Source organism: Poromitra crassiceps (assembly GCF_964638095.1).
Source record: "Poromitra crassiceps genome assembly, chromosome: 17".
NCBI lineage: Eukaryota > Metazoa > Chordata > Actinopteri > Beryciformes > Melamphaidae > Poromitra > Poromitra crassiceps.
Window position 1 is genome coordinate 25,213,511 of NC_139635.1, and position 12,911 is coordinate 25,226,421.

Consider the following 12,911-nt stretch of genomic DNA (forward strand, 5'->3'; position numbering starts at 1 on the left):
TATAGGATACACAGAGATTTCCTAAAATTCCAATGCAACTCAGGGTCTCTGCTGGCCAAACAGTATGGTTTCCGGAAGCAATGAGCATTAACAATAGTAAGGGTAAACACAGCCATAAGTGCAGTTAATGCTGAAATGGACTCAATAACAATTAAACAACAAGAGTGTGCACCAGGGGAGTTTCTCAGTGGAAAATACATTTTCGCCGTTCGACTGGATTTGGTAACGCTGAATGGCTGAAGGAGTTGTCTGTCAAGGCAAGTACTCCCTCCCACTGAAATCACTGAGTGGCTGGAAGTCCAGGCTGATACGTAAGCGAAACAGAATTTGAGGTCACGTGATCAGGATGTTTTTTTTTTTACCAGGCTATCATAAATTAGGGAAAAGTACAAACCTTCTTGAAGAGCACAAGATGTTTCTCTGCTTGGGATGCCGACACCTTTCCTGGTCTCTTCTGACCCTGGGCAGTGGGTGGAATCATCAGGTGTAACAGCAGTAAAACTGATGAGGTCACTGTCAATGATGAGGTCAACCTGTAACAACACAAGTTTAAAAACACTTGAATTAATTTCTGTGGCCCTTCCAACAAAATTCAGTGCATGTGCAATGTCAGCAGCATTTTTACAAAATACAGAAGATATAGCAGTTCTATATCATCACAAGAAGCTCTTCCACTATTTTTTTATACAATATCTCAATCCAGCTTTAAGTATGATGTTTAAATGCAAATGTTTATACATGATACACAATGCCGATACATTACAACTCTGCAGAGATCTCATTGCAGGAAAACATGAAGAGAAGGTAAAGGCTTACCATCTGCATATACTGACATTGTAATGATAGCGGGTTGAAAATCGAGAAAGCCTTCCTTTAATAGGTGCTAGTTTAAGTATCACTACAATACCAATCTACTAAAAACTATCCAATTGTGATAATACTGTCAAAATAATGACAGATAATTACCAAGCCTTTGACATCCTTGAAACGTGGGAAGTCAGACAGGACGTTGCTTGACTTCTAGGGGTCGGGGACCATGTTGCGGCGATAGCCAAACATCAGCTTCATCTTCTTCTTGACTGTGTCCTCTTCAGCTGAATATTTCATCAGTGAGATGGCTTCCTTGCACTCCTCTTCGCTCAGGGCAGCCTCTGGAACAACCTGGGACTCTCATCTTGCAGTTGGTCCTCCATACTTGTCACCAGGTGGTCCTTCTGCACAATATGGGAAAAATACCTTATTATGGTGACAACCATGTACACTCGTGTGAGGGGGGAGGTCAGGGCAAAAAACATCAAATTTAGGGATGCACATATATGAAAATTTTGGTCGATACCGATAAATAAATTATACATTGCTCTTATGGCCGATAACCAATATTTACCAATGTCGATATGATCTGTATAAAAACACATTTGTATGATAATCAAATTGTGTAGATACTGAAAAACACATGTAAACACTGAATTTGAAAAAGTTATGGATTTATTTAATTCCAAAACATTTGGAAAAGCTCATAAATCTTAGATTTACCACATTGTTTCCTCTCAATGTGAAAATGTTGGCTGATACCGATAACGTTTATTAACAATGCAACATTGGACCGATGCCCATGTGTTAAAAAAATGACTAACATCGGCCGATACAGATATGAATGCCGATATATCGTGCATCCCCAATATATTTTCAGAAAAATTTGTACCGAGCAAATGGTGGCTCAGAAGGTCTCACTAGTGTATTTGTATAATTCTTGCTAAGCTTCTGAGCAATGCTTTGTTATGACCATTAAAAGCTTAAATGTTTGCCATTTTGGACTTGGCCCTTTGCCCGGCGTGTATATTTCAAAACATTTTCCGTTAGATATGCACCGATTGCCATTTTCTTGGCCGGTTCCGATTTCCGATTTTTGAATAGTCTGACTTGCCGATACCGATTTTGGCCGATTCTCTTTCTAAGAACAATAATTGACGGGTTAATTTTTTTTTACTTTGCTTTAATAGAAAATTAAGATTCATGTCACATTTCTTATCATTTGCATGAGGTAGGACGATCTCACTCAAAAACATCTCAAAATAAGTGTTCCAGGTTACTGGACAGAGCTTTTCTTTTTTCTGTAAATACAATGAATATAAAACAATTAATTCCAGTATATCCCACAGCTATCATGCATTTACTTTTCCAAAAGAAAAAAGGTGCAACAGAACAGGGGCTTCAGATGGAAAGTAGCCTATGGCTAAATCTGTTACAAAGCATCTCTTCCCCTATGGGGTTTAATGTTTTCTTTGTATATGTCCCTGCCAAATAAACTAATACAATAAAATCAATAAACATCAAAATGTTATCTATGGACAAGGAGTTTATAGCCTATAGGTCTGGAGCTCAGACCTTCGAAGCCATGCCCACTCTACAGTTGTGGATTTGGCTGTTCTTGAGTAGATGAGGAAATTAGTTTAAGTTGACTCAGTTTGAATATCGTACGTTTTTTTTATCCGCCATCCGGAAAAAAAATCATCGCACACAGAAAACCTTGCACACTGGTCCGATGCCTTTTATTATTATGTTCGTTGTTCTATTAGCAATACGAAAAAATAGTCCTCTCCTGTATCACAACGTGACTGACAGATAGCAGCAGCAGCTGATCTGCAGCAGGCAGCAGTGACGTGGACTGCAGCTGGTCAGGGAAGAGAGGCCGGTGAGGTGAAGCGAGCCGCTCAGACAGGAGTGGACTCCAGCTGAGCGGGACTCTGCAACGTACCCTGCCCCTCCGTGTGTGACAAACTAAAATTTACACAATGAGGAGGACATGCTGGCGTGTGTTTCCTTTTGGCTGCTTGGGGTGCGCGCACGTCACGTGAATGCGTGCATCGTGCAGCTGCAGGTAATTAACCAAACAAAAAAAGGGGAAAGCCGACCGGCGCACAGTATCGGCTATGTGGACTGACCGGCGCCGGTCACCGGTCGAGGCCGATCAGCTGAAAATCGGCCATTTCCGGTCACGTGCTGATTGATCGGTGCATCCCTATTTTCAGTTACTTGGATTAGACCAACTTTTTAAGCTTAATTTATACTTAAGCTCAGCACATGGTCGCAGACAAAAAATAAAGTGTCGCTCATGTTGCTGCATTTATGCTTCTCTCCGCGGCGCAACGGTCACGTGATAGACAGAGGGAGGCAGAGAACTAGTGCAGTGCAGACAGGCAAGAGAGGGAATGCTGTCAGTGAACCCAAGAGGCAAGATGTAACTGCAGCCGCATATAACGACACACAACCACACAATCACCTCCTCTCTCTCTGGGAAGTTGGTCACGGTGTTCTTTGTGATTTTCACGAAGTCATACATCAAGGACATGCTGATAAAAATACCGGGAGGCGGGGACACGCTCATTAATTTCATTTCAGTGAAAACTAAAACAAGGAAGTCGCGCGTGCCCGTCTATATAGCCAATCAGACTTGCGCGACATTATGTGACGTAGTCAGCGACACTAGACATTTCACCAGGTAGCAGACGCTGCTCGCAGACACTTGAAAGTGTCGACTCAAGTCCTCATTTCTGTCGGCGACCGTTTCAAAAGTGTCGGCAGACGAAGCATAAATTGGGCTTTAGAAGAAACTCAGTAAATTATCTCGTCACCGTTTCGCTCCATACATGTTTCTACTATTATTACAGTGTTACCTCCAAATGCTGTTTGTCTGTCTTTAGTCCTGCATCTCTGAATCGTTTTAATCCTCCAAGCAAGGTACCCAGTGCCACTCTCGCCATCATAGAAATGCTCCTTGGAGGGTGAAAGGACAACACAGACAATTCATTAAAGAGACAGCTCACCCTAAAATCCAAAATACATATTTTTCATCAAATCTGTAGTGCTATTTATGCATTGTTTTGTGTTAGATGTATGAGTTTGGGAGATATTGGCCGTAGAGATGTCTGCCTTCTCTCCAATACAAGAACTGGATGGTACTCGGCTTGTGGTGTTCAAAGCACCAAAAAATAAACAAAACCTCTTGTGTGTCTTTCCAGAAATCATGACCCCAAGATAATCCACAGTCCTCATTGTGAGCAGTTTCATGAGTATCCGGGTCATGATTTCTGGAAAGAGATATTGCTGCTAAAACGATGGTGCGATTTTTACTGGGGTCCGTCCGTACAAAACAAGCATGTTTGTCAACTTACTTGCTTGGCTTCTGTATCCAGCCTCTGGCGTTTTCTGGAAGGGCTCTCTGAAAGGATGACTATCCGGGAGTCCAACGAATCAAGGGGTGATCGCTGGGACGCTCAGGAGAGGCGTGGAGACAGCTAACCATGATTGGAGAAAAAAACATTATGTACAGTTCCTTCATAAACCCACCCCTTATCTAATGAACAGAAGCTTCACATGACAAATAACTGCGAAAGAAACAAACCTGTTTCATATTTGATGTTTAGCACCCCAGTTGATATTCATCATCCAACTCTGTCCCTGCCTCATTGTAAACTCTGACGCCTTCACTGACGGCTGGGATGGCGAACTTGGAGAGAGGAGAAGAGAAGAAGAGAGAGAGAATGGAGAGAGAAGAGAGGCTTTGGTAGTGATAGCAAACTTATTAGACATCCATCCAATAAGCATGTCAGTCACTCAAAAAAGTATTCTTCACCATGCTCTACAGCAGGGATTTTCAAAGTCTGAGACTGTGGGCCTCACAGACAAATCTTTGAAAAGGAGCCCCCCTCAGTCAATTCCTGAATGTCTATGGGATCATGATGTTATTTGATCCCATAGATGCAACAATTTGAGCCAAGATAGCCTGATATTGCTGTTTGACATACTTCAGACTACACCAAATACATAAAAAGGTCTGTCTGAAGGCATTTATTGGTTTCTGAAATAACAATTGAGGCTTGGGGGGCTTATCTACTGCACTTGTGTTTGCATAATCTGTTGTATTTTCTTGCATTTTTCAAATGAGTGATTGATGACTTACCTGCATTCAAGAATTCCTCCAGGCTTGGTTGGTTTATCTTCACAAATTTCTGATCATCGTTGATCTTAGTTTGGATCTACATGATGGCATCTGGAAGAGTAAAGCTGAGTCAGTAATGGGAATACAAAGTTAGGCTTAAATCTGGTGACATATTGGAGCAATATCGACCTACAGTAGCAACAATAATGTGGAATATATTATAAATAAAAAATATTAGCTGTTCAGTCCATAATATCTCAGGATAACTTATTCCAGGATGTTTCTCACAGTCTCGCAGTGGTTAAAGGGTTCAGTACATTTCACTCCCCACCCAATTCACCCATTTTGTGTCTAAATGGCAGGAAGTAAAACAGATGCAAGCAAGACATTGATTAGGGCCCCAGCATGGAACACCAAATGGATTGGGAGTTGGAAACCCTCATTAGTGTTTTGCTTGCAACTGGTTGTCTTCCTGTCTTTTAGACACAAAATGGGTGAATTGGGTGTAAAGTGAAAGGCTAATAGGAGTAAATGCACATTTTATAATACTCATAACAAGCCTATTCAGAAATATAGACAGCTGCCAGTAAATGATGTAACCTGCAAATATTTACAAATCCTGACTTCAGTTGTTGAGTTGCTGAAATAAGGAACTTTAGGTCCACTAAAGTTAGCCTAGCCTATATTTTAAAGCAAATATCCTGACAAAAGGCAACATGGTTAGGTGTTAAGCTGGAAGTGCATCCATGCACGCATTGGTTTAACATGGATGTGAACAACTCAAGCATATTTTACACTCAGGACCACCTCACAGGTCACGGCTAACATGGCTGTATGCCAATATTATATAACGTTATTGGTAATGTGGCAAAGAAAATGACAAGACCATTCTCTAAAAGATGTCCGACAGAAATTAACGTTAGCTTGCCAGCCTGTAAACTGTGTGAGCTGCGGGGTATTGAACACACCTGTTGCTCAATCAAGTTACAAAGCGTAGCCCCCAGTTTGAGATGTCACGTTACAAATGTTACCTGCGTGCAAAATAAAAGACGTGCAAACGTAGAGATGGTGGAATATTTGCAAACCATGCATGAAAAACATGCTACCTTAGCGCACCTGCTGTTGAATTGTCAGAGATAGCATGATCTCAATAAGCTAACGCTAGCTAGCTAGATAAAATAATGTACCGCATGTACCCACGTTAGTTAACTACTTAGAACAGATTGAATTTACGTTATCAAACGATGACAATCACATGGACAGTATACTTTACAGCCAGCGAACGTTAAATGATTAGAAAACCGAACGACATCGACATTTATACACTTAAAAATTGGATTCTAGTCTTACCTTCACAAGCCTCCAACTGCGCGAAAGATGGCGGCGTCAATGAACTGAGTTTGTGGGTGGGGTTAATACTGGATGGCTACTGCATCTGCGCAGAGTTCAGAGTAAATGACCATTCCACTACAGTGATTGACACCAACACTAGGGGTAGTTTGACACTGTCATTAGTCAAGATGAATCTGACAGAGTAGATTTAATCTGACAACAGTCGATCAACTCTAGGAATTTTGCTGTGTATGACGACCAGGGAGTAAACTTGCTATGGAAGCAGAGTCTATATATATCAAGTAGAGACGAGTAAGACCAGGTCGAGTAGAGCTGTACTGTGCTGTTATATGTGGTGGAAATGAGCCATTAATGGCCTGGAGCCATAATCTTCTTCTGTTTTTGGCAAAGGGATGAGATCCCCGCGGTATATTATACATCTTCCATCTGTCTTTTTGGCGGTTGGTACAGTTCACGGCACCACAACTCCTTGTCATGTCTGTTGCGGCGTGGAGCAGCTTCCTTCCTGCGTGACGTTGCACAGAAACCCGTCTGTGAGAGAGAAAAAGGATGACGTTGTCGGCAGGATTCGAACCTGCGCGGGGAGACCCCAATGGATTTCTAGTCCATCGCCTTAACCACTCGGCCACGACAACTTGAGCTATTGCCTCCCACACATGCAACATAAGTCTCAAACATGTTTGGTTGAGATGTCAAACTCAGATGCAACCCAATTTTGGTCTGAAGTGAGCCAGACAAAAAAACATAGATAGATACACACACACACACACACACGTATATATTCTGAGTAATGCGTTACATAGCCAAAGTTTCACTCTATATAATCTTCACGTCTGTATTTTAAAACAAAGTTTGCTGTTTCGTTCATTGAAATGTTTTTTTATCCAAAGGTGAGACTTTGAATACATTTATTCTGAAAGTAAATTGTGATGTTTCTGTTGCTAGTCTGAGTAGTGAGTTGCCTTGAGCCAGTCCTAAAACAGGCTCACGGCTGTGTGTCTGTCTGTATGAGCCCCTCCCCCGGACGGACGGGGGAGGCAGAGGAGCACACAGAGCAGATCAAAGTGACCGCTTTTATCCTCATGTAAATGACCACACGCATGTAAACACAATGGCAATTATCCAGGTAAGAGAGCGAGAAAACAACGGGAAGAGCGCCGTTTGCTCCCGCAGGAGTTACCGACGCTCAGTGTACGTTCATGTCTTTGAATAGGCTACTTATTGCCCTCTGGACGGCGCTTCAGATCACTCTCCACCAAAACAACACGATTCAAAAACAGTTTTTTTCCCACTGCCATCAGGTTTCTGAACTCCACTCACCTCTGAAACCTCACTGCATACCTCTCCAGCAATGTATATGTTGAATGTTCTGTATTTATGTTGCCATATGTCTGTCTATGTACTGTAATGTCTCATGCTGACACATATTCATGTGCTTAACAATTGCTGTACCGAAAGCAAATTCTGCCAACTTGTTGTGCAGTCCTTAATAAATGAATCTGAATCTGAATCTTAATATTGTATTTGCTCCTGAAAGCAGATACATCTTAGCCTTCACAAGTGCATCACATTGGATTGAAGGACTTCTCAGTGTCATTTTTACACTTTCCAAGGTCTTCCTCTGGGCTGGATTGAACCCTTTGGCGGGCCAGTTCTGGTCCCTGGGCCGTATGTTTGACACCCCTGGGCTACAGTGTGAAGGTGTCCCTCTCTGAGGGCTTTGTTTCAGTTAGTTTCAGCTGTCTTTGTCTTTGTCTTAGCTAGCAGTAGGCCCATCAAACAAGACAAAAGAGGGATATTGGTGGAGAAGGGGCCATTGAGAGCAAAGACTCTCCTAAACTTCTCTTGTAATGGAGCATGTCACACCAAAGTCTGGCACTTTCTTGTCACCCTGCTCACGGTCTAGGCCTCCACTCATGACTTATCAACTTTAACGAATTGTCATGGTCCACTCTTCATGATGGAGCAAATGTAACACAAATCTACCATAAGACCATAACAGTTTGTAATGATTGGTCACTGTGAAGCCAGCCTCCTGTATATAATGTTTTCTATACCTCCTGTCAGTATATACTTGAAAAAGGTCTTGTACCGAAACGTATTAAAATTTCTGAGCAATTTTTGAACAAGTGAAGACAGTGTGCAGGTGTCCATTCTTTTTCTAAATGTTGTCCATTTAAAAGATAACTCGGCATCATGTCAGGAAAGCCGCAGTTTGTCTTGAAACTGAAACGTAAGGTTTAATTTTGTCAATCGACTACATCTCTCGTGTCGCACATTATACGTCACACCATCAACAACAATGGACTGGTGAGAGAGACGTCACTTACGCGACTGGTTGTACATAGCCTTTCTGATTTATAACTTATAGTGCCACAGTTTGACCACAAACTGAGACTTTGTTCTGAGAATAGTAAGGAATAATTCCGGAGTACACATGCACAATTTTTGAATTGTCAGTGGACATTCAAAGGCGGGACTAATACTCACTGATCTGATCTGATGATACATCCGACTGTCCAACAAAAAATGAAAACAAATTCCACTGACTGAAAATACTATGGTGAGACTTACTGTATTGTCAATGCAGCAAAAAAGTATAATTTGACCTCAAGTACTGCAAAAACCCACCCCTCCGCCAAGTTGACATTACTTAAAGGTTTTACTCTGGCACTGCCCCCACTCAGGTTTCCGTAGTGTAGTGGTTATCACGTTCGCCTCACACGCGAAAGGTCCCCGGTTCGAAACCGGGCGGAAACATGTTTTTATTTTATTTTTTAAACCATGTAAGCCGTAACATGTCGGTGGTACGGCAATATAAAGTGTTTTAATATTTTTCGCAGCAAAAAGTGCGCCTTGGTATTATTTTTTGAGAATGTCTCTTTTTTTATTTTTGGATGTTCGAGTACTAGAGGCCATGATGCATTTCACTGTTTGTGTGATCCACTTCACTCTTGGCCGGTGTGTTTCCAGGGACCCGAGGAACTGCATTTGTCGGATTTGGTGCAATTTGGACACGTGGCACGTTCAATATTAATAAGCTTGAACTAAACAAGCTCTGCACTCAGCTCTGTGGCAGCAGTACAGCAGTGGCTGTTTGTTTTGGCTGGTACTCCTGCCCGCCCCCCATGCAGGTTTCCGTAGTGTAGTGGTTATCACGTTCGCCTCACACGCGAAAGGTCCCCGGTTCGAAACCGGGCGGAAACAATAGGTGCATTTTATTTTTTAAGGCATGTAAGCCGCAACGCGTCGGTGGCAGTGTTGTGCAAGCTCACACTTCACAAGGGCTAGCTCAAAGTTCAGCTCATGCAGATTAATTATTTTTTTGAAGGCATGCGAGCCGCACTCTTCCGGGTTACGCCTGTGACACACCAGAAGCATCACGGAAGCGTCACGCACGAGCCATTTTTGTGTCTGTTTTGCTCCGCGATGGCTCCTCGCCGGTCACAACTTGTACTGACTTCATGGCCGGGGCTGCAAGCGGCTAATCTATCATTGATGTGATATCACGTCAATCCGTGTTTTCACCATCGTGTGATAGACGGCGCTCTTGGCCACCTTATGAAATGCTACTGCAGTTCCAGAGTTGCAAAGAAGCAACAGATATTGTCCACCAAAACCAGCAAGCAGAGCAAAGCAACAATCCCCCTCCAGAAAAAAGCTACAGAAAACAGCCACTGGTGCCTCAAAGCGCTGCAACGAGCAGCTTTGCTCGGTGTGCTATCAGACGCACTCGTGACAGTCACTTAAAGCTGAAAGATTTATTTTTTACCAGACGCTGGTAAGCGTACACAAGTCACTTCTGTCAAGTATACAGTATTAGTAATCCGGTTTGTGAGCCCTCACGCCGTGTACATTTCAGGTGTCAGATATGCCCCCCTCTCCCCTCTGCCCAATGATGCTCAACGTGGGTCTAGTCCGTCTAGTCCAACCACGTTGCAAACTGGAGCGTCAAAGATCCGCGCTGCTCCGCATCCGCCATGTGAGAGATGCAGAGTTCTCTATCAAATAGACTGTAACTCCCTTTATTCCGAACCGATTTTCATGGAATTTGGTTTGTGTCACGGTCACCCGTTTCCTCGTACATTTGATAGATGGTTATTTCCATATTTTCGAGGCTATTTGTCAAAGGCAATAATTGTCAGCTGATAGGTGTGTGTCATTGTGATTACACCCACCTCTTATGTAGAGTGATTGGACAAGCATTCGCGCGTCTCATAAACCTGTCAGTCAAAGTGATGTTTCCGGTGTCATGATTGAATTAACTGAGAGCGAATAATGTCTTGTATATTTGTTATTATCAATGTTAATGAGCACTGTTACGACCCTGGTCTAGGGTTCAGGCCGCAACATAAAAGTGACACGAGAGCAAGGCTTTAAAAAGGCAAAAAGGGCCATTTATTTTACATAATAAATATTACATCATACACTGAAAGTTTAGACAAAGATATGGATGTTCCAGAAGCATTGACTTCAGGGATAACCAATGCCAAAACTATAAAGAATCAAAGCAAACAAACAACTCAACACCCCCCCCCCCACTAGATAATCCCTACCAGAAAGTAAATAACCAAAAGACATTAACTAAAGCCTAACTCCCTAACTAAAGAAACAGGAGAAAACAAAATTACAACAAAAATGGCAGTTAACCCCTATTGCTTCTCAGAAGGCAAGCACACACAGACTGCAGCACCAACAATGAAAGTCATAGCTAAAGCTAACATGGTGTTGAGGAGTGAGGAACAAATGGGGGAGAATGACCACAGCACGGCATAGCCACAGCCCTGCATAGCCACAGCCCTGCATAGCCACAGCCCTCTCCCCACCATCTTGCTGAATCCAGGGAGCCATCCACCTTATTTCTAGCTGCCATGATGCCTGATGGGTGCTTCTTCCGCTTCCGGTGTAATTTTTACACTGTTTTAACTGGACAAAAAAAACGTCTATGAGGATTTTACAGCAGAGCCATTCTGCTCTACAGCCGTCGTTCGGGTGCTGGGATAACGTAATGCATTGTGGGTAGTCGGCTACTGTGGCTAATGCTAACGGCTAGCGTAATAGTTACTTTACATGGCAGTAAAACGCCACTGAATGACCAAATTCATTTAACTTTTAACCATTTCGAGTAACACTGTTTCCATACGGACCCGCAGCGTTGGTTAGTTGTTTATAACGTGACTATATTTATAACTTTTATAACGTACTCCAGCTTCCGGTTTATAATTCGGGTCTGCAGTCAGAGTATAACAAAGGAAATGGCAAGCTGCAACAATGAGTCACGTTAAACCCGACCTTGTTCCCACAATTATTTTGTACAGTGGGGCATTCAAAAATAAGGTGGATAAAGGAAGTGAACTGCAGAGTGACACCACTGGCCAATCACTGCTGATTGCCATCACCTGTTAGAAGAAAGATCCACTCACAACAAGAACTCTCACTCAGCACACAAGCACACATCCACACCACATGCAAACAGGGAAGAGAAACAGAAAATACAATACACATACGGCCTAGGGCCGTAACAAGCACCAACCACACCAAGACAAATTTCTAGTATGTGAAAACATACCTTGGCAAATAAAATAATTCTGATTCTGATCGTCAATTGTAATTTTAACAGTTTTAAAAGCGTTGAGCTGTGAGTGAATTATTGAGTGGTCAGAGTCAGCCAGTGCAGCGCGGGGAGTGGCATGATATGCATTGTGATAGTTGTGAACAGTTCGTCCGGGCAGACAGTGGATAAGTTGCTTATCATTTATTTTGGGAGTTCATGACTTAAACTTCCTTTACTTGACTATGTACCTACTGTTTGTTTTTTTACTTGCATGTCCCCTAATGGAGCTAACCTTGCTTGCCAGATGGATAACCTCGCGAGATCAAAAGAGATTCTCTCGACGTATCCATCTTGTCATGCACAGGCAGTTAAGATGATTGGTCGAACCATGCCGGCCCGACCAAGCCTGTGACATAGTTTCGGGTCCCTAACCTCAAAGTCAAGCCGACAGCACGTTATCAAACACATACCGCAGCTGTTGTTTGAAATTAGGAAGAAGGTGGAAAGGAGGAGAAACGCGCTTCCTTGTTGCAGAGGAGAAACGCCATTGAAATGCCCCCTCGCCGCGCTGCAGAGCTGATCGACTTGCTGCAGAGCAGCGGACATCGAAACCGCGGTAGTCAAACCCGTGACCAACATGATCGATCCTGGTCCCTGGACCCCGTTCCTATGTGCCAGCCTTGCTGCAGGGCGAACCTGGATTGCCTAGTCAAACCCGTGACGAACATGATCGATCCGGTTCCAGCAGCGCCTGGTCCCAAAGCCAAGCCGCGGACCCGTTCCTGTGTGTGTCGCAGCATTCGTCCCAGCGAGAGGAGGGAAACGAGCAGCAGAGGAGGCAAAACGCTGATGGGGAAGGAGGGGGAAGGAGGTGCGATCTAGCAGCAGCTGTGGAGAGAACTCTCTCTCTCTCTGTGTGTGTGTGTGTGTGTGTGTGTGTGTGTGTGTGTGTGTGTGTGTGTGTGTGTGTGTGCGCGTGTGTGTGTGTGTGTGTGTGTGTGTCTGTGTCTGTGTGTGTCTGTCTGTCTGTCTGTCTGTCTGTGTGTCTGTCTGTACACTCACTCA

The 12,911-nt window shown here is 43.3% G+C and overlaps 1 long non-coding RNA gene across 1 annotated transcript; it reads right to left on the bottom strand.

Annotated features, from left to right (window-relative positions):
* Positions 1-1,034: 1,034 nt before the first annotated feature.
* LOC310792160 lies at positions 1,035-4,247 on the bottom strand. Its single transcript, XR_014553484.1, has 3 exons — positions 4,173-4,247; positions 3,675-3,774; positions 1,035-1,214 (listed from the first exon to the last, which is right to left on the bottom strand). It is a non-coding gene; the product is annotated as an uncharacterized lncRNA (long non-coding RNA).
* Between the last annotated feature and the right edge of the window lie 8,664 nt (positions 4,248-12,911).